Raw genomic sequence first — 22,457 nt, 5'->3', positions numbered from 1 at the left:
ATCTACAGGCGAAAGGCGGCATAACATCACAGCACCTTATAAGGTGGAACGAAAAACGCGAATAAGAAGCTGGTGAATAAGAAGCCAACTTCAGCTTCGTTAATGCAGCAGGATTGGGTGAGGTAAGGTGGAAAATATTTCTTCCTCTGCATCCTAACATTTTTGTAGTTGTTCCAGGACTTCTCGCCCCAGATAAAGCTGCCAATACATCACTTGTTTCTACTCCATCAATATCAGCAGTGTTATCGGTACTAAGCTCCACAGCCGAAACATTGTGTTTCCTTTCTTCTCTCCGTGAAGGTCGATTCGATTTGTCAGCGAAACCGAAACTTAACCCTTTTTATAATTGCAGGAAATGCGAGTGTTTAACACGTGTCAGAATCACCAGGAATGTCCAATAATGACGAACATTGCAACCCCCCAGAAAACCATATTCACCCATGAAAAATGATCGTCGAATGGCTGGCGGGAGACATCATTTATACTCCCGTTGCATTGTGTGGCGGGGGCTCCGTGTTCCCTGAGCAGAACTGGAGGATCGTTTATTTGCAATTCTTTGGAAAGGAGCTTCTTTCGAAATCAATGCGTGCCTGGATGTTCGCGAACGTGCTCCCTTGTGTTGGCTTGTCCCGCACTGGAGGAGCACAAGGCAAGTCTTCACAAAACAAAAACCTCCAGTGCACAGCACTCTGAAAACAATTCTTGGCTGGCGCGTTTTATTTCAAAACAGAAACAGCACCAATTGAACAAATTGGCCAGACGCACATCGCCTCCGGGGCGGCTAGGAGGAAGCGCCGGGACGCTATGTTGCAGAGCCCTGAGAGGGAACCAGGAGCGCACACTTAGAGGGGGGCGGGGGGCTGCCTTCGCGCTCTGCCCCCAGTCTCTTGCGCGAGTACTAAATCTCACAGAGCCAGCCAGGCGAGGAGCTATCCTAGGCTGCGCGATTAGTGCTGAGGGTGTGGGCCGCTTGCAGGGGCTTGTACAACACATACTTACCTGGCAGGGGAGATACCTTGATCAAGAAGGAGGTTCACCCAGGGCGAGTCTTGGCCATTGCACTCCGGCTGTGCTGACCCCTGCGAATTCCCCAAATGTGGGAATCTCGACTGCATAATTTCTGGTAGTGGGGGACTGCGTTGGCGCTCTCCCCTGATGTGCTTGGTCCAATATCAGATACGGAAGAGTTACGACACCACGAGCTGCGATAGGATCCCAGTTCGAAAGGAGTCGATGCCACTGCTGGTTCCCGGTTTCTTTTAGTTAGAGGTCCGGAGAAGCATTTCAAGCTGGTTACACTACTCCTTCCGGACATTCATTCCCTTTTCAAAGTCAGTCGTTTTGCTGTAGTCTGCATTATTTAGGCTGATTATCGAGGTTAGCCTTTATTTGGTCATGGGGGCCTCGGTGCTGTATGCTAATTCTAAAGACAGTTTCACCCATTTTCTGATTACTAGGTTCTGTACCAGTGCAGATATGTCAAACAGTGAATGGCTGAACCTCTATTGTATCCGTGCTCAATGAATGAAATCAGTAATAAATGAATATATGTATAGTTATACGAAAAACAAGTGGTTTATCGACTCATCTTTATTTGCAGATTTAGAGGCAGCTTCGATATTCGTTTTACAAACGGGTTTTTTTTTTATATGGGTCACACACATGCCATAGCAACAAAACATCTCTAGAGATGAGGCTATAGATCACCTTTCCATCCTCCAGGTTTTCCTCCCAAAGCCTACGGTACCAACGGCGACCCCTGGTGGCCGAGAGAGCAAAAGCTTGCAGCACCTGGTATTCCCAGGAAGTCTCCCATCCAAGTACTATTCAGGCCCAACCCTGCTTAGCTTCAAAAACCAGACCAAATCAGGCGCGTTCAGGGTGGTGAGGCCACAAGTGAAAGCAGAGGTGCCTGACTCGCTACTTGAAGCTGTGTGTGGCTGGGGCTTCGTGCCCCCTGAGCAGGACTGAAGGATCGTTCGTGTGCAACTCTTTGGAAAGGAGCTTCTTTCCAAATCGCATTGCGTACCTGGATGTTGGCGAATGTGCTCCCTTGTGTTGGCTTGTCCCGCACTGGAGGAGAACAAACAAACTGCATGGAGGAGCACAAGGCAAGTCTTCACAAGACAAAAACCTCCAGTGCACAGCACTCTGAAAACATTTCTGGGCTGTCGCGTGTTTATTTCAGCACATAAAGCACACCAGTCCAACACGTCAGCCGGGCGCGCGGCGCCTCCGCCCTCTTGTGGCCTTGCGGCGTCAGAGCAAGAGGCTCCTTCTCGCTGCCTTTCCGCTGTGTTGCAGAGCCCCGAGAGGGAACCTGGAGCGCACACTTTGTGGGGGGCGGGGGACCGCGTTCGCGCTCTGCCCCCGGTCTCTTGTGCGAGTACTAAATCTCACGGCGCCAGCAAGCGGCCAGGAGACAAGTACAATATCGCGTAACAGGGGGGCCTTGTCATTGATTGTTACATATGAGATGGGGATTAGGAGGAGACTCCGACTGATTGGTAAAGGGGAACACTAACACCAGAGTGACACCCCCGGCGTCTCTTTTTGAGAGACGCCCTGGGATTTCTTAATGGCCATGGAGGGTCGGGACCTCAGTTTTACGCCTTCCCCGAAGGACGGCGCCTGTTTGTGCAGCAGAGTGTCGCCATCAGGATGCTGGGGCATAAGAAAGCCACAGTAAGCTCCCTACTGGTCCCAGTCACACCTCTTGCAGAAGCAGCAGCAACCTGAGCTTTTCCGGGGGGAATCTCCCATCCGGGTGCCGGCTAGGCTCACACCTGCTGGGCTGCCGTGGGTGAGCCGAGTCAAGAGTCGCAGGGTGAGATCTAGTCACCGGGGAGAAACGATACAAGCGAAGGATTACTCGGCTCCCAGCACTTGAAAAGACCGACAAATGACTCGTTCCCACCGGAGCTGAATGTACCTGCATGTGTCGTGTCCTCTTCTCCCCCCGCCCCGCTGTGTTTGCTGTATTGTCTTTGAAGCCGCCCCCCGAGACGAGACGGGCTGTTCCTGTGCCCCAATTAACACTTTACAGGTGCCATTCCCCGGCATTGTGGCCATTGTTGGTTGTCACACGTAATAAGATAAGGTGGAGGAGAGCGGGGCATGCCCAGCGCCAGACATTCAAGGAGGGGGCTGTGCGAGGTGAGGTGAGGTGCGACACGCCGGAGCCCCGACGCTGCTAATGCGGAGCACTTGTTTAACTGGCATTGAAAGGACATGTGCGCATGGAGCGAGCCTTCCCTGCGGCGGAGCGTGGAAACTTTCTCCCCGCGCTGCAGGAGTTGTGTGCGCTGCAGCGGTGCCGAGAGAACAGCACAGAAGGCAGCAGGTTCTGGAGAGCGGGTAAGAGCCGGAGGCGGCGGCGTGCGGGACAAGGTGCTGGCCTAGGCTGCGCGCTTTGTGCTTTGGGTGCGAGCCACTTGCAGGGCTTGTACAACTCATACTTACCTGGCAGGGGAGATACCTTGATCAAGAAGGAGGTTCACCCAGGGTGAGGCTCGGCCATTGCACTCCAGCTGCTTGGTGGAGAAAACACACAAGAGAGTTGGCACTCAGAGTGTCGAAGGGTTGATGTATACTAGGGCTCAGTTGAAATAAAACGTCAGGACTTTTCCGACTAGTGTCACACGAAGAGAGCACATCCTTCCCACCCCTCTGTGTCTGTCTCAGTAACTCGCTGTGATCGTATAGTGGTCAGTATTTTGTGTTGTGGCCGCAACAACCCCGGTTCGATTCCGGGTCCTGGCAGAATAGGAGGAGTACTGCCTGCCTGGATGGTTGATGAACGACAGAGGCCACTCCGACCTCTTCTCGGTTTTCTTCAATGACTTACTAAGGATCTTCTTCACATTCGCCCATGCAGGGGAAGCCAGTTACACCAAAGCAAACGCAGGAAAGTGCATTTCAAGCAGAGACCAGGAGGGACTTGTTTACACCGAGAGTGGGCGGAGAATGGAACAATGCGCCCAGCCCTGTTGCTGAAACTGATTCTTGATGAGATTTTCGGCTCACTAAGAGGCTTGTCCCCTCCTCCCGCCCCTCTCTGTGTACAGTAGAGCCTCCTGTCCAGCCAGCACATGTCCACAGACATTCACAACGGCGACTTATCATAAAACGTTTGCACATATAGTTAAATTATTAGTTGTTTTTACAGGAAGTTAAAAAAAAAACACTTGAATTACTTATCCAGTCTCTCGAAATAAAGTTATTTTTCAAGCAATGCAACAAACCTCGGGCAATGTGTTTTTTTTAATCCAACATTGACAGCCACATCTTAAATCTTGTCAGTCAGCTCTTTTTTCTCTATTTGAATTGTGGCTTACACATCGCACGACTTTAAAAGCTAGAAAGACAGGTTTCGATTCACATTAGCTGGCGAGCCTTGCTAGCTGAAAAAAATTTTGAATCCCCGGCAGAACACATTCTGTAAGAATCAGCGCTTTTATAGTAAATTTCACCTTTAAAGGTGGCTTCTCAAAACGCTTTACGGGATAAAAACAAGAAGAACAGCAACAACAACAATATTGTATTTCACCAAGTAATAACCAAGTGAAAACCAAGTAATAACTTAACTACATGTGCAAACGTTTTATGATATATCGCTGTTGTGAATGTCTGTGGAGTGTATCTTATTTGCCTTACGTCCTGGTGATCTCGCTCGCCCTCCCCCCCCTCTCCCTCAATTCAATTCAATTCAAGGTGTTTTATTAGCATGACAGATGGGTACAATCAGTGTTGGGTATTTACTTTGCTTTGCGATTCCACTTTTAAATTGTCCAATGTGCTGCTGTAATACAGTTTAAAATACAGTAAGTCTAAACTGTATCAGCTTTATTTATGGGTTGCAATTTAGAAAAAGTCAAAAACCGCACTCAAAATGCAATTTAGAGCTTTCTGGCAAGAGGAGACACCCAAATTAATAATGTAACATGCCACTGTTTGTGCATGAACAAAGTTATACTGCTATTTTCATTAGATACGCGATTAAAAAAAATATTTTTTTTTAATCCAAGGCGGAACACATTCCATAAGAATCAGCGCTTTTATATATCGCCTTTAAACAGATATATTTAAACACGCGTTTACGATTTAAATCAAAACACGATTCAAATCAATATAAATGTTTATTTTGTAACGCATAGGTGGCTATTCATTGTTATTAAAAATACTTAAGCGTGTACTATTCTTGTGTTGCGGTACATGAATATAATTATATCGTTATTAATTTCTTTAGATACGCGATTCCATATTATATTCCCTTTTAATCAAATTCTAAAAGTATGCTTGTTGACTCCGGTATCTCGTTAAAGACTTCGATGCTTAAAATGTTTAGGGAGAAATGGAATACTGGTGTGTATTTTTTCTTTAAAGTACCAACACCATCCATATACTGTATGTTTGTGTTCCAAAATTAATATCGTTTATGCCCTTCACACCCGTTACAGTATGCTCCTATTATTTTTATGCTCAGCTACTCAGATTTCCCTTCAGTGGTAAAATTCCATATAAATATTCAATACTTAAATGGGCACATTTAAGACATTAAATATACATATACATACTGTATACAGTACAGTTAGCATACGGTAATATGTTCATGTTCCTAAATCAATCTCTTTTATGAGCATGTGAAAGGCATGGTGAATCGATTCTCAAAAATTACTGTACTTTGGATTGGAAACAAATGCGTGATTGCGAAATGTCACTTTTACAAACACGGTCAATGAAAACAATAATAAGGACCAGGGTAATACTTTGAGTTTACAGCTTGTCCAAGGTCATTCATTATTAATACTATTAGTAATAACTTCGTTAAAGACTTTAATGGCTACAGCTCAAACATGAGAGGTTGAGCTTTATTAGCTCCACCTTGCGGAAATTCCGGATACTATTATTTTGCTTGCGGTATTATAGGGGAATTTACGGTAACTCGCGGTATTTACCGGTAACTCGCGGTAGACTGCGTAAAGGGCACCACAAAATAATGCGGTATCGCCCGTGCATTTTGAATGCATTTTGAATGGCTGCATCTGTAAATGATATCTCCCGCCAGCCCTTCAAAGATACTTTTCCATGGGTGAATATGGTTGTCTGGGGAGTTGCGGTGTTGATCACTATTGGACTTCCCCGGTCTCAAGTGTTGTTGTTGGACACGGGCAAAAGACTCGCATTTTCGGCAAATATAAAGAGGGTTAAGGTTTCGGCTTTAGCGGAGGCAGTGTTTACATTTAAAATAATAATAAGAAGATAGTCCCTGGGTGGGCTTGAAACACCAATCTTTCAGTTAACAGTCAAACGCGCTCACTGGTTGCGCCACAGAGACTGATGCGAAAGGCTTTTCTCCATTCGCACCTTCCCGGTCAAAAAATAAACATTGCTTGCATTTTCTTGCCAGTCGGCAATATTCCTTCTGCTCTGATAGCCAAGAATTACATTTCATTTTTCACAAGCTGTATGAATTTCTTGAAAAACAAGTTGTTGCAGAAAGGAAATGCATTCATGCTTTAAACTAAATCAAGCCCTATGCGGTTGTCCAAGATGGTAGTTTCTGCACAAAAAGACAGGAAGAAAAGCACAGCTCGGAGGTGGAGCCAGGATCTCCAGTTAATGAGACAGGTACTTAAACCGACTCAGCTACGGTGCCGGCAGAATTCTCCTCTTTTATAGCCGCTTGGACACACCGCTCTGAGCCATCTGCGTTCTCGAAGCCCTGAGTCTGCCGGCTGAGCAAGCTGCCTCCTTTACACGGAACAGGAGCCCTGACCGTAAGAGAAATGAAGAGAAATGGCTTTTATTGGGCACTTTTCATGTCCAATGCGCTTGACATCTCCCAAGGGCGACAGAGTTCATTTACGACACTTTTCCTTTCTTTCTTTTTTCTGTACTCTTTGATGAAACAAAACGAGAAATCATGTAAGGGAAAATGTCTTTTTTCATGGAGAAAACATGCACCAGGAAATGTTGTGTTTAGAAGAAGTGAGTTAACATGAAAAGTGACCTAATTTACCGGAGCAAATGCTCACCTAGCAAGATCTCCTTTACTACAAGAGAGAAGTAGAGTGAAAGACGTGATCATTTCACGCCGCTGTGGAACGAAACGCTTTTTTCTTGGAATTCTAAATCAATCAAAAAGTGATGATTTTTTAAAACTGATAAAAATGTAGAAAACACATTTCTCACTTAGAAATTGTAGATGGGGGGTGGGGTATTACTAGTAGCGGCGCTGAACTCACCATGGTGCAATTCATTTACGTGACGGGTTAGTTGTTTAATGGATAACGCATCTGATTTCGGTTTATAAGATTGTCGATTCGACTTCTATCGGGGTTGTGTGATTTAAATCAGGCTCCTCAGAAATAGATGTCCGTTATGTAAATGAACCGCACCTGAAACGTTGGGTCTGGGTTCCTTTCTTTCCTGCATGAAATAGCAAATCGTTACAAAAAAAAAACACCAACTAATGTCCAATAGTCCAATAGTTAGTCATTTAAGTAAACATGAATATACTGTAAGGTCTTGGTACATGGGAGTGGATTTCAACCACAATTAAAAAAGGGCAAATTATAATTACAGGGTTCAGACACTTTGTCATACAAAAGTGACCAAACACTCCCTAACTTTCAGGTTTGCTTGAACCTGTAACAAAGAAGCAGTCTGAAACTTCCATTCTCTGTTGTCACTGTCTCTAAAGCCAGAAATGATGTTTCACAGATGTGCAGTGTGCCTTTTCTCTTGTTGTGTTCAAGATGATCTGCTGCATAAGCTCCTATCTGGGTGTTCTATACCACACTGTTATTTCATTCAGATTACCTATGTGGTGTAATTTTCAAATTTTCAGGCACCTGCAAACACACCAGCTGACCTCAATGTGATTTGAACACGCAACCTTCTGATCTGTAGTCAGACGCGCTACCGTTGCACCACGAGATCACTCATGACAAGTCCTTTTAATTCCCCCAAAGAGAATAACAGTAATGCTAGAATAACTAGTATTAAAACTAATACTACTACTGTTAATTCTCTAACAGTAACACTATAATTATAAATAATATTTACATGAATATGAACATTAAAACTAAAACTATCAGTAGCGCTATCATCATTAATACTCACATGAACACTAGCATTAAAACAACCAGTTGTACTCTCATTAATATTAATATGAATACACTAGTATTAGTATTTGTTGCTACCCATGACGTTACATCGCTCTTTGTGATGAACACGATACACCTAGACGCACACAGTGACGTGGCGCCTGTCCCCGTGTAACCATACTTATGATTTATAAACACAGGAAAAAATACATGTAAACTGTTACTTACATACATTTATCAACTTGGAATATATTCTTTTAGCTCTAGGATACAGTTACCTAAATAATAATAAGAATAATCATTGTTTAATTTCGGTTTGAACATTTTTTACACTAAACGCACTGTGGTAATTGATCGATACAGTCTTTATTGACTGTTTTCTAGATATTTAAAACAGGATCAAAAACAGAAAAAGAACCAGTACTCACCAATCGGTGAAGTTAATCGTTTATTCTACGGTTTTTCAATTGAATTAATTGGTTTTCGATAGATAAGTGATCAATAACTCTCCTCCGTGCGCACCCTGCACCTCCCGCGGTCTTGCTCTCTGATCCAGGTGCTCAGGCTGGTGTCTGTGACATCACAGCGCTCTTTGTAACAGAGCAGAGCGCGTCTCCGCTGGAGGAGACTCCTGTCCGGAGCCTGGGGTTCTTTTCTTACAGATATAACATCCCCCCCAAAAAACAACACACCGGGCTGTGAAGAGAAGCGAATCATAACAGTTGTAAAAGGAGAGCGACAAACCAAGGAATGAAATTCATTAAACAGGAAAAAAAATAGTTTACTTCGCAGATTAATGTGTTACAAGGCGTACCCGTGTGGAGCAGTAGAGAACGAGCACAAGTCCCTGTAATAAGTGCTTTTAAATGTTTTAAACGAATCATCAGAGTATAGAAGCCAGGAGGATCGGGAACCTGATCCTGGAGGTTAAAATGTGTATCCTGGTTTTATTTTCAGCCTGCTCTTAGTTCCATAGGTAGTCTGATTATTTAAATTAAATGTATAACTGTTACAATAATTCATCTAATTGTAAATTTATAAGACTGTGAGACACCTGTGAGAGACATATGAGAGCTGGTGATTCCCTGGGCTGGTGTGGAATCACACACAGACAGGTCTTCTTCTGTGTGATCTTAGTCCCACTGCTGAGAGCTACAGACTGGTCAACTGGTCACTACTGTAGACACGGCCATTGGCCCATCGGCTACTAATAATCAATATACAGTGTACTGACCAGAGTGTCACTACTTGTGTTTATTACATTAAAAGATAATTCCACACTCACGTGTGTTAGAAAACATTTATAAAACATGTTTGGAGATTGACATACAGTAAAGAAGGTAATACTGAAGGGCTGGAGGTCCTGGAAAGAGTTAATAGAAGCTTCTTGCTTCTGACCTGGAACAGAGTCCACAGCTGACAGATCAGTGAGTCTTGAGCCCAGTTCACAGAGAGGAGAACCAGGAGCTCTTCTCTGTCTCTAAGTGGCTGTGAGGAAGGAGAAAATGGGGAGATGTGACCTGAATCCAGGCTGTTCTGTCTGATATTATTCATGTAGCAGCACTGATTGTCTGAATGTCCTCTGGTTCTGGATTGACGGATAAAAAGAAGTATGGAGCTTCTGTCCGATTGTCTCTGAGCTGTGAATCTGACTAAGAAGAGAATAATGATTTTTTATTCTGCCTCTGATAATTTTTCTCTTTGCCAAGTGGTGTTACATCCCCTTCAGAAACTCTGCACAGACTGTCAGAGTGAGAGAAAAGAAGAGAGATGGACAGATAAGAGCACACACAGCGAGGGAGACATACGTCTTGATTTACTTTGAAACAAGTGTTCATTTCCTTTGTGGAACAAGTTGTTTCTGAACTTCAAGAAATTCATACAACTTCTGAACGATAAAATATAAGACTTGCTAATCAGGACAGAAGAAATACCGCAAGAAAATGTCAGTGATTTTTCTCCTTTTAACGAAAAGTGGAGAAAAACAACGGCAGTGCATCTCCGTCATCTTAATTTAGCTTAATACAAGTATTCACTTCATTTTCTGTGGATTACAGACTGCGAAAGATGAAATAAAGTTATTGGTTATTCATGGTCAGTGCAGAAGAAATACTGCCGGCTGGCAGGAAAATGTCAGTATTTTATAATTCTTTAACTACAAACGTGTGAATGGCAAAAAGCAACGGGAGTGTGTCTCTGTGGAGCTGGTAAATGAAGGGCTGGTGATTCAAACCCACTAAGGGACGAGCTTCAGACTGTTCCGCTGTAACCATAATCTCTGCTAAAACTTGATGGGATTTCTTCACAAGCCCTCTTGAAATTTGCAGGAAATATGTATTTTACTCATGTGGAACTACAAGTTAACAATTAAGTACCTGTCAATGTCCAAGAAAACCATTTTCACATGTGGAATTTTATCTTCAACTGGCTGTCAGGAGAATTCATTTATACACCCGTTGTATCCTTAGCAAAAATATTTTAAAATTAGAACACAGATTTGTTGGAGAACTTGACAATCCTTGACAATCATTATTAAATGAGCATTATACAAATGTGTGTTGATATTTTGTATATGTACCTTAATTGTAATAAAATTAAACATAATTGCTTTGATATGGATGTTCATTTGAAGGATTTGTTAATGTTAATGTTTGGGGTCAGAGCGCAGGGTCTGCCATTGTACGGCGTCCCTGGAGCAGTTGGGGTTAAGGGAACTATCAAGGATCTCTGAACAACCAAAGATACATTTGGGCATCTGCTATTGGTAAAGATTAAAGAGTACTGTAAGTGTGAAGCTTGCACACACACGAGAGAAAAATCAGTTTTAATGTACTTCATTAAACTGATGGTGTGCTTATCAATCGTGCATAAAATGTACATAGCTAAGGATGGTTTCAATCAGTTGATCTCTGTGTTACAGGCCCAGCACAGTTCCGCTGCGCCACTCTGCTAACAGATGTCTTTGTGTGATTCAACATAATTACTCTATCTTTGCTTTCTAAAAGTGTGCCCGAGATGCAAAAGTCTAAACGGTAAACGCAGACGTCACTTTGAGCTCTTGGTCTTTTATAGTACAAATCATCACACGCTGCTCTACATGGGCGTGTCTTCAAGATCGTTGTGAACCAAACCTTCTGCCAAACTGAATCTTTTGTCGTTAATTCCCAAATCTTCAATGAGAATCAGTGAAACGAAAACCAAGCCCATGTACACACTCGCGTCCTAGTGTGAAAGAAAAATGATGTAAGCATTTGAGAAATAACGAGAGTAGTCTGAACATCTCCAGCCTGTCAACTACTATACACAGAGATCGCTCCCTCTACACCCAGTTTATAACGCTGAAAATGATTCAGGAAGCACAGCAAAGTTCTAAAACCAGTGAATGCATCTGCATACATAAAATGTCAATTTTTCAAAAGTAAAATCTTCAGCTTTGAAAGATTGTCATCTATATATTTTCGTTTTTCTCTTTTTTACATAACACGCTTTCGAGAAACAAACTGTCTTGTAATGAAGGCTGCATTAGAAAATGTGTATCTAGCTTTGTTCAATTAAAATTGGCACATCCCAGTGGACAAAAGATGTAGAATATACGACTATTAAACGCAAACTTTAGACGTATAAATGTGCTCCGTAACTGGTCTAGAATGAAATTCTAATATACGTATATCGTTATACGTCAATTAGACATCTATGATTATATGTTTATTATACATAAATGGTTGGTGTTCTATTATACGGATACATTTAGAGGACTAATATACATATATAGTTAAAGGTCTATTATACATCAAATACATATTTTATAGGTGTATAAACTAGTAAATAAAGCCAATGATTTGTTTTAGAAAAATGTGTAGTTCAAATTATACATTATATACAATATTGTAACCAACAAATGGCTAATCATCATAAAAACACAACTAGTAAACTTCAGTTACAAATTCTAGTAACATGGCAATATATATAGTAATGACAAACAAACTAATTACATGATCCCGCTAATATTTAACTCAAAACCACATTTCGATTCAAATATAAATTTTAACATTTACAACTTCTATATTTCCACCAAAATATAATTAATGTAGCACAAACGCTACTTTCTAAAAAAGACAGAATGAAACTGTTTGTTTTGTATTTCATGGTGATCCTCCTCTCGATACTAATGAAATGTTTAATATGATCCCTCGAGAAACAAAAAGGAGTCAATTTCCGCCTGGAATGATTGATGCCCCATCAAACATTTTGTAATATCCCCGGAAGTTTATACAGTAGAATCCTGGTTCGTGGCTTAAATTCAAGGTAAACAAGACTAAGGAAACGAGTTGGAAACTTGATGTCGAACTGGGATTTAAATCACCCGGAACATTTCACTACATTGGGCAGTATGTGCTAGGGAGCCTTGCTTGACATCCCTTCGATAGCTCAGTTGGTAGAGCGGAGGACTGTAGTGGAGTCAGTAGGGAATCCTTAGGTCGCTGGTTCGATTCCGGCTCGAAGGAAGGTGCTTTTTGTGTACTTTAATCAAAGAGTTAAAATAGCGAATCTTTTTCACTCAGACATTGATCAAAAGCTCAATAAACGACGAAGCAGAGGCTCCTGTTCCAAAGTCTGCCCACGTCTGATTGTCTTGTTTTGGCCAATATCTGATCTTTGAATTAAGGGAATACTCTGTTTGCTTTGTAATTAAAAAAAAACATACAGTACAAATGTCAATTTCATTTTGGTTTCAAGATCGCAATTTAGTGTGAAACATAAAAGCCAGCTGGATAAGCTTTATTAATTTCCCTCACGGGATCAATAAAGTATCTATCTATAAATCTCTTATACGTTATTTACAGTGGCCTTTCAACTAATAGCACGTGCAGGGATCAAACCCTAGCTGTTGGTACACTACGAGTTGCGTAAGGCTCTGTAACGCGCAGATGAGAAACTAACCTCTGCTTCTTCATTATATAAACAGTGAGCCATATATGCGAGCTTACTGCCTCCTACGGGCTCTGTATTTGTGAGCGATACAAGTCCGGCTGTGGAGAAATGAAGTGAGGAGGGTGTGTACATTAAAAGGCTCATAGCGTCCCTGGAAGGGCTCAAACCACCACCCTTTTGGTTAACAACTGAGCCACAAAGACGCATGTACAGCTTAACACTTCTCGGTCTCAGTGAAAGTGATACACTCCGTAAAATTTCCAGAGATTCATTTATTTTAAAAGGAAAATCACCAACAGCGGCCGAGATCTACTGGAGTTTTTTCATTCTATACTGCGATTTCTGAAGGGTACCCTGTGAAAATACAAGTTTTGACGAGACGGGATGGACATATAAGGTCAAAAGGCTTGGGGAATTGAACTTTAAGGTGAAGACTGCGGGTTCAGTAGCAGCAAAACCTGATCAGTATCAGTTGACTCCGATATACTTTGAAAATAAACTTCGGGATTTAAAGTCAGACGTGCTACCGTTGCACCATGGGGTACTCAATTTAAAAAAATTAGAAAAAACAATCAGTGTTCCTGGATCTGTAATTGAGAACAACACCTGCACAAGAGCTGCGCAGGAAGAATAAAATGTGGTCTGGGAAGAAGAGACTCTCTTCGGAAGAGCTGCGCTCTTCACAGGAGATTTTTTTTTTTGTGAAGCCGATTTGTCTCCTTTGGGGAATTCAAAGGCCCGGGCAGCTGTGACTTCGTGGCGCAACGGTAGCGCGTCTGATTCCAGATCAAAAGGCTGTGTGTTCAAATCACGTCGAGGTCGGCTGTTACTTTTTCAGGTTCTGCTGGTCCTGAACACGGAATTCACACCATGCAGTTGAGTTCTATCTATATATACACCACATAGATAATCTGAACAAAATCGAGCAGTACAGGACACGCAGTGTGAAGCTCACACAGGCTTACAGTCTCCAGTATTGGAGTGAAGAGGAAAAAAATAACTTAGTTTTTTTAAGAGAAAAGGCACAGTTCACATCTGCTTAACATCACGTCCAACTTTAGAGACAGCTACATCAGATAATGGAATCACGGAAGTTTCAGATAACTTTTTTTTAATACAGGTTCAAGCAAACCTGAAAGTTAATGAGTTTCCGGACACTTTTGTTTTATTAAAAAGTGTCTGAAGCCTGAAAATGTAATTTGAAATAAAAAACCGCTATTGGACATTAGCAGGTGCTTTTTGTAACGATTTGCTATTTCATGCTGGAAAACAAAGGAAACAGATCCAACGTTTGCTTTCAGGTGCAGTTCATTACATAATATACATCTATTACTGAGGAGCTTGAATAAAATTTACACGAGCCAGGTAGAAGTCGAAGCTACAATCTTATGATCCGAAATCAGACGCGTTGTTTATTAAACCGCTGGCATTTCACATAACCTGAATTGTCCCATAGTGTGCTCAGCGCCGTTACTAGTAATGCACAGCTCCGTCTAAAATTTCAAAGTGAGAAACATGTGTTTTCTGATTTTTTATGAGTTTTAAAATATAATCTCTTTAAATCAGACAAGGGGTGTTTCGCACTGAAATTCCGATTGACTGAGAATTCAAAGAAAGACTGTTTTCTTCCACAACACCGTATAATTATCACATCCACCAGACTCTCCAACCTCTCCAGACCTTGCTGGTTGAGCAATTGCTTCGATAAATTAGGTCACGTATCATGTTAAATCATTTCTTCTCAACACAACATTTCCTGGTGCACGTTTTCTCTATGAAAAAAAAAGAAATTTTACCCTTGCACGATTTCTCGTTTTTTTATCAAAGCGTACAGAAATAAAAAAGAAGAAATAGTGTCGCAAAATAACTCTGTCGCCCTTGGGAGATGTCATACGCATTGGACATGAAAATGCCAGATAAAAGCCAGTTCTCTTCGTTTCTCAGTGTCGGGGCTGCTATGTAAAAGAGGCAATTTGCTCTGAGCGCTGGTTCAGCGCTTACTGAACGCAGATGTCTCAGAGTGGTGTGTCCAAGTGGCTGTAAACGGTGATGGCTGTCCTGTCACCGTAGCCTAGTTGGTTAAAGCGCTTTTCTATCCAACAAAAGAACCGAGATTCAAATCCCAGCCGTGTCTTTCTTCCTATCTTGTAGTACAGAACGTATCATTTCGGGCAATCACAAAGGGCTTGATTTCGTTAAATGCATGTGTTCATTTCCTTTCTGGAAAACTTGTTTTTGATTAAATTCACACAGCTTGCGAAAAATGAAATTCAATTCTTGGTTATCAGTGCAGAAGAAATATTACCGTCTGGCAAAATAAACGGTAAGAGATTTTTTTAAAACCTAAAACTTGTGATTCGAGAGAAGACCCAACTAGTCAGTCTCTGTGGCGCAAATGGTTAGCGCATTCGGCTGTTAACCGAAAGGTTGGTGGTTCGAGTCCACCCAGGAACGGGGTTCTTTTGCGATGTAAACGTTGTCGTCAGTCGATTGGATTTCTACAGCGAAACCATAACCATTTTAATATTTGCAGGAAATGCGAGTGTTTAACACGTGTCAGGGTCACCGGGAAATGTCCAATAATGCCCAGCATTGCAATTCCCCAGAAAACCATATTCACCCCAAAAATATTATCGTTGAATCTTCATTTATACTCCAGTTGAATCCTCTGCTGAAATATTTTAAAAATACAATGCAGGTTTGTTTGAGAACTTGACAAGCATTGTTAAGATGGCACTGTGCAGTTGGATTTTGATATTTTGACATATTTACCTTAATTTTAAACATAAATACTATACAGTCTATTGTAATTTTAAAATATGTTAGCTGAGGATGCAAAGGGGTGAAAGGGAAAGGTCAGAGGGTATAGTAAAAACGAGGTTAGGATTAGTGGAGGTGGTAGGGGTGTAGATGGTTTTTCTCTGTAGAGGATGATTGAGGTTTTTATCCTTCTCTGAAGTGAGAAATTGGAAGAGTTGGGAGTTGAGGGATCTGATGAGGTTAGTTATAAAAGGAAGTTGATGTGGAGCTGTTAGCCGTAAAACGTCCTAACGTCTTTGATGTTGTCATCAAAGATAAACTGCAGTAAGCAAAGATAAAGAAAATTATCTTTGCTTACTGCCCTGTCTTTCCACACCTGAAGAAGGCTCTACGGCCAACACGTTATGTTTCCTTTCTTCTCTTTTCAGCATGGAATAATCCTTTACTTGTTCCTTTGCAGCCTACGCATGCTGACACAGCTACTCACATGATATATAACATTCCTATAATCGCAACTATGAATGTCCACTGTGGGTATTTTTTCCATTATTATTTATTTTGGCATTGAAGCATATTTTATGTAATACCGAAGCGTCATAATCACTGAAAAACATATTTTTTCATTTAGAAAGAATTAAAAAAATATAAATCACTATGAATTACATTTAACCTGTTCTGATCTAGGTTTTCTATATACTTTAACATGCCATGTTCAGAATGTCACAACACAGAAATGCAACAGTGAAGTTTTGTAATTACAAATGTTCGTGATGAGTGATTTTGTCTCTCTTACCTTAGTGTCAGAATACTAAGATGTTTTTGTAACAAGGAAGGAGGGAAAAAGTAATTCAGCAGAAGGGGTGCTATTTTGTTGACTATAAATCCTCACATGCCATGTTCAGAGGGTCATATTAAAAAAATGGTACAGTAAATTTTCTTATGCTTCATGATTTTCATAATTTGTTACATTGTGTCTCACACCTTTGTGTCAGAATTCTGAGATGTTTTTTTTTCTAAACAGGGGCCATCACAATACAACAGAAAGAGCAATTAGCTTTTCCCTATAATTTCTCTCATGCCACATTCAGAGGGTCATATTTTAAAAATGGTACAGCAACATTTCCTGAAGTTCAGGATTTTGAGAGTCTGTTACATTGTGTCTCACACCTCAGTGGCAGAATTGTGAGACGATTTTATAATCAGGAGGGAGGGTCATAGCAATTCAGCAGAAAGTGTCATCACCCTTTGCTCATCCTCCGTTAACCATATATTCTCATATGCCATGTTCTAAATGTCCCATTGTAAACTGCTATAATAACATTTCTTGCAAAATGCAAGATTTTGAGACTTTGAGAATTCACGTTTTGCCTTTGTCTTATTTACTTGTTGTCTAACATGCCAGTTTGTGTTATTGTGAGTTTTAAAAATTGGTTTTCGATTTTCTGAAATGTGTTTCATACAAAAATGCAATTTGGATAATCATTACTTACATATTCCACTTTACTGAGGATATGTGCATTAATCATCTCGGATTAGTATTTTTAAAAATGACTATAGAGATCCATCTACAGGCGAAAGGCGGCATAACATCACAGCAGCAGCACTTAAGGTGGAACAAAAAACGCGAATAAGAAGCTGGCGAATAAGCAGCCAACTTCAGCCTCGTTAATGCAATAGGATTGGGTGAGGTAGAAAAATATTTCTTCCTCTGAATCCTAACATTTTTGTAGGTGTTCTAGGACTTCTCGTTTCAGATAAAGCTGCCAATACATCACTTATTTCTACTCCATCAATATCAGCAGTGTTATCAGTACTGAGCCCTAAGTGTGGGTCCTGTCATCATATAAAAACTTGAACGTATCAACTGCATTCACCTGAAAAAATCTGATAAAATTGAAAAATACATCGGAAACAAATTTACACTGTTTTTTTCAGATCCAGAAGAGACTCATCATGAGACTCAAAACAGACCTGTTTTTAATTCTTTCCAGGAGGAAAGATTATTCAGATGCAAACATGGGTCCAAAATCAATGTACTCACCTATCTGTGTTGCTTCTTCAAATCCTTCAACTAAACGTCAGTATTAAGGGATGATATCATACAAATTTTAGTTTTCTTTTAAAGCACTTTTTAAAAAAAATATGAGCCTCTATTATAGTTGTCTTGGATGTTTCGCAAGGTATAATAGACCCCCTTGTGCCCTCCGCTAAAATATTATAAAATACAACAATCTTTATATATATATAGAACAGCTTTATGGTTACATCTATATTAAAATTAAGATAAATATACAAAAGTATTGAAATACAAATGTACAGTCCTAACATAATCATGCTGTCCAACTGTCTTTTTTGCTTTTCAAGTTCTCCAACAAATCTGTATTGTAATTTTAAGTATTTTAACTAAGGGTGCAACGAGAGTATAAATGAATTCTCCCGCCAGCCATTTGAAGGTCAAAGTCCATGGCTGAATATGATTCCCTTGAATGTTGGCCATGACTGGTCATTCCCAGTGATAATGACTAATGTACTCACTTGTTTACTTGTTGTAGTTTGACACACAAAACAACTGCATTTCCTGCAAATATCAAGTGGGTTAAGGTTTTACTAAGGAATCCAATTAAGTAGAATAATGAGAAATGGGCTCGAACCACTAACCTTTCAATTAACAGCTCCCAGAGACTCATGTGCAACCCTTTTCTCCATTTGCAAGCTTTTGGTAAAAAAAAAGACTTTATTCTTGCCGGCCTGTGATATTTGTTTTGCACTGATAAGCAAGATCTGTGTTTCATCTTTCGCAAGCTGTATGAATTTCATGAAAAGCAAGTTGTTCTAGAAAGAAAATGAAAACTTGCATTTAACAAAATCAAGCCGCACGTGATCATCCATAGTGATACATTCTATAAGACAAGACAGGAAGAGAGGCACCACTGGGATTTGAACTCAAGATCTCCTGTTTTAATAGGAAAACGCATTAACCAAATCAGCCAAAGTGCTGTCAGAGTATTAACATCATGTCTGATGTCAGTGATTGCAGCTGACTATCGCTGGAGGACAGTTCACTGTGAACAAGTCAGCCTGCATAATGAGGGGAAGAGACCGGCCTCTGTGATGCACTATAGAGTTACACTAACCTTCTGCCCTACTGTTCTCTGCTGCATTCTACCCTAGCAGATAAATATTGGTTTCCATGCGTGTAAGGTTTATTTTTTTGTCAAATATTTTCAAGCATATTTTTGATGTTGAAAATAAGTGGTTTGTGGTTTTGAGTGTTGTGTTCCTCTTCCCTTAGTGTCAGAGAGTCACCTTGTCTAAACTCCTTCAAATCCAGACTCAGAGCCTCCTTCTTTAGAAGAGCCTTTAATTAACTATTCTTTACCCCTTTGCTCCTACTGTATTTAGTACCACCATCTACTGTCTCCTTTAACTGTGTATTCTCATCCTGCTTATCTTGTGTATTTTTTTATTCTATTGTTCTAATTCTGCAAAGTGCTTTGAGAAGCCACCTTTAAAGGTGCTATATAAAGTAAAGTTTATTATTATTAATAATGAACAGTGCATTTAACACTGAGCACACTTGGTCCTTCTTTGAGAAGGACTGCAGGGGTAGGGAACAAGCTTTTCACGTGTGTTGTTGAAGACCATATCATCACTTTGTTGCAGGAAATGTCTGAATGCCATCATCGGAGTAAGGACAGGATCAGGGTTCGGGGAAGTCTTTTTGATGCCTGAAACTGTGTGGTTCCTGGTTGTAACGACTGGCACTCTACACCTAAACTCTCTGATATCCTTGGGGATAGAGATCCAGAGGTTGGCGGAATAACCGGAGAAGGCCCTGTCACCCGTAGAGTGTAGACGGGCTTGGGGGACAGATAGGAGACCAGAATTAGAAGAGCCAAGGTTGCGATTAGGGGAGTAGGGCAATAAGAGCTCAGACAGGTACTGAGGTGCCAAGCCATGGAGAGGCTCATAGGTGAGCATGAGGATTTTAAAGTCGACATGAAACTTGACAGGGAACCAGTGCAAGGTGCTTGTGTATTAGCGTGAGCGTTTTTTATTCTGATGAGGAACAGTTTTACAAGTCCGCAAAGGATCGAATATGTTGTTACCTAAACAACAGAGAACATATTTTTGTATTTTTTTTTACAAGGTAAAAAAATGATACACAGTTATAAAGATCAGGAATTATCAATTTGAAGTTACAGTCCACTTACAATATGTCAAAAATGGCAAGAATATGTAAAACAGGTGTATACCATTTTTAAAAAAATGAAACAAGTAAAAAATAAATAGTAAATACTTTTAAAATTCAGGAATGTGATTGGTCAGATGCTTACGATGAGTGTTGTTGGTGTTTCGTGTGATTTAGCGAATTGAAAAAATATACAATTTAAAAACGGCAAGAGCTCGTATGAAAAAAAATAGTTTGCAAGTATCTTTGTTGTAACAGCTGCGCCAGAACTAATGTATTCATATACATCAGAAAAGTACCTGAACTTGACTGGTTTATATTCAGTTATGTGCATTGGGAACAAAAGGGAGACTTGCATGGATTTTATTAGGTTTTAGGAATCAGAAAATGTATTTTTGCACGTTTATGCCTACGAGCAGAAATAACTTCCTGCTTTCAGCGCTTTTATTGTTTCTGCTTGTAAATTCGAACAGAGAAACCCAGTACCGACTCACAGAAACGCCCCGGAGTTTCTGTGTTTCTGGGATTTAAGAGGGATGTACTGTATGTAGACAGTAAAGGGAGTTTTTTTTTTCCCGCTGTAGAGTATGAAGGCGATTTGATGAGTCTGGAGGGAGGAGACGCACATTCCGCAAGGGGAGCACAGAACAACGAGTTTCACCTGCAGCTCGCCAAGTCCTGTCCTATATAACCGCTGAGCCTGGGACACACTGAGTCTCTAACCAGTGTTGGAGATGTAAAGGGTTAAACCCAGAAGTCGAGAGTGGAGTTTTTGTATAAGTGTTTGATTAGGGTTTTGGGGGGTTTGGTGCACAGAAGAATTTTCGGTTTAGGTTTAGTTTGCTTTTAACACATTTGTAACGGCCATGGCGGCCTGTAGAGTCGGCATGCGCCGTTACTTTTACGCACATTTGGTGTATAAGGGTGGTGAGGGTTCAGCTCACTCAGGTGATATTTTACGGTTGGACTTTTCAAGGAAGGTGTTACAGAAAGAGTTAAGGATTAGGGCATTAGATGTCAATTGCTTAATTACTTTGCCGAAGAATTGGTTTTGACATCAGTTTCAAATCGGCAAGGTTACTGGAAGAATTTTGGAATAAAATAGAAGAGAAAAAAGATGTGGGCCTGATTAGAATGTTTAAATGGCAGAAGCTGATGGATCTTTCCAATAGGACTATGATTGTTTGCATATTTAATGAGATGGTGATGAAGGAAGATATTGTGACATGGTTGTCTAAGTATTGTTTAGTGAAAGGTGAGCCTCAGAAAGTCTGGGATGATGATGGCATCTGGAACTGTGCATGGAGAGTACCTGTTTCATTGCATGGAGATAAAAATGGTTATGGTGGATTTAAACACATTCCTTCTCTGATTGGATTAGGTGAAAATAGAGGCCTTGTGTTCTACCAAGGGCAGCCAAAACTGTGCAGGAGGTGTGGGGAGCTGGGTCACTTTGTGGATGCCATTACAAAGGTGGTGTGTGGTAAATGCAAGGAAATTGGACATGCATATACTGAATGTACAAGCGTGAGGAAATGTAATCTCTGTGCGTGTGAAGGTCATGTGTTTAAAGACTGTCCAATTTCCTTTGCAAATAGAACAAAAATGCAAAAACAGTTTGAAGAAGCATTTTAGGGCTGGAGCAGTGGTTATAGATCAGGAACTGAATGTGGTTGAGAAAAGGAGAGCGAGGGTTCAGAATGGAGTGAAGGGAGTGAGGATGGGGTAGAAGAGAATGATAATGATGCAGAAAGATTTACATCTCTCCAATATATGTAATCCTACTGACCAAGCTTTAGAACCGGTGACTCAAGGAGGGCAGATGAAGAACTGTCCTGTGGATAGTGGGGGTGGTGGAGGAGGAGAGAAAGAAAGCAAAGGGGGGAAAAAGAAAAAGGCCTGTATAGTAGGTAGAGGTACGTCAGCACCTTGTAGTGAAACCAGCGAGAGCACTGGTGGTGTATCTGGGTTTCATGAATGTCTAATTTAAACTCTTAAATATATATTGTTGCTCACATGATGGATATGTCCTAATTCAGGAACTGAGTATATTTATTGGGATGGGAACCAGTGGTTTTAGCTGGGGATTTTAATTGCCTTTTAGAAAGAGAAGGCAGAATGAAGGGCGAGAGATGGGTCCAATTTCATACTTCATCAATATTATTGCAAACATGTAAAGATTTTAAACTGAAAGATGGCTTCAAACTTCATAGTCAGGGGAGGGCAGATTTCACATGGTACAAGTCTAATGGGACCCAAGCCTCACGCATAGATTTTGTTTTGATACTTGATTTTACTTTCACGACCGCAGGCTTAACCCCTGACCATTGTTTCTCTGACCATTGTTTACTGTCATGTACTCTTTCTATTCCAACGGCTGTTACTGTGGGGAAGGGTGTGTGGAAGCTCGATATTTTGCTTTTGGAAGGTGAGGAAGTGACGCAGAGGTTCAGGGAAAGATA

General features: G+C 40.9%; 1 protein-coding gene, 5 non-coding genes and 1 pseudogene across 6 annotated transcripts in view; 4 read left to right on the top strand and 3 right to left on the bottom strand.

Moving 5' to 3' along the window:
* Positions 1-22,457, bottom strand: part of LOC138243427 (scavenger receptor cysteine-rich type 1 protein M130-like) — a 359,441-nt gene that overhangs the window by 274,158 nt on the left and 62,826 nt on the right. The gene's annotated exons all lie outside the window — the stretch shown is intronic.
* On the top strand, positions 992-1,155 carry LOC138243515 (U1 spliceosomal RNA). Its single transcript, XR_011192170.1, has one exon. It is a non-coding gene; the product is annotated as a U1 spliceosomal RNA (small nuclear RNA).
* Positions 1,780-1,898, bottom strand: LOC138219008 (5S ribosomal RNA; annotated as a pseudogene).
* On the bottom strand, positions 7,873-7,944 carry trnac-aca (transfer RNA cysteine (anticodon ACA)). Its single transcript has one exon. It is a non-coding gene; the product is annotated as a tRNA-Cys (tRNA).
* Positions 12,529-12,616, top strand: trnay-gua (transfer RNA tyrosine (anticodon GUA)). The gene is given in 2 exon segments: positions 12,529-12,565; positions 12,581-12,616. It is a non-coding gene; the product is annotated as a tRNA-Tyr (tRNA).
* trnaw-cca (transfer RNA tryptophan (anticodon CCA)) lies at positions 13,794-13,865 on the top strand. The gene has a single exon. It is a non-coding gene; the product is annotated as a tRNA-Trp (tRNA).
* On the top strand, positions 15,424-15,497 carry trnan-guu (transfer RNA asparagine (anticodon GUU)). The gene has a single exon. It is a non-coding gene; the product is annotated as a tRNA-Asn (tRNA).

The sequence above is a fragment of the Lepisosteus oculatus genome, chromosome 14, assembly GCF_040954835.1.
Source record: "Lepisosteus oculatus isolate fLepOcu1 chromosome 14, fLepOcu1.hap2, whole genome shotgun sequence".
NCBI classification, from domain to species: domain Eukaryota; kingdom Metazoa; phylum Chordata; class Actinopteri; order Semionotiformes; family Lepisosteidae; genus Lepisosteus; species Lepisosteus oculatus.
This window is presented reverse-complemented; position numbering and strand designations above follow the sequence as displayed.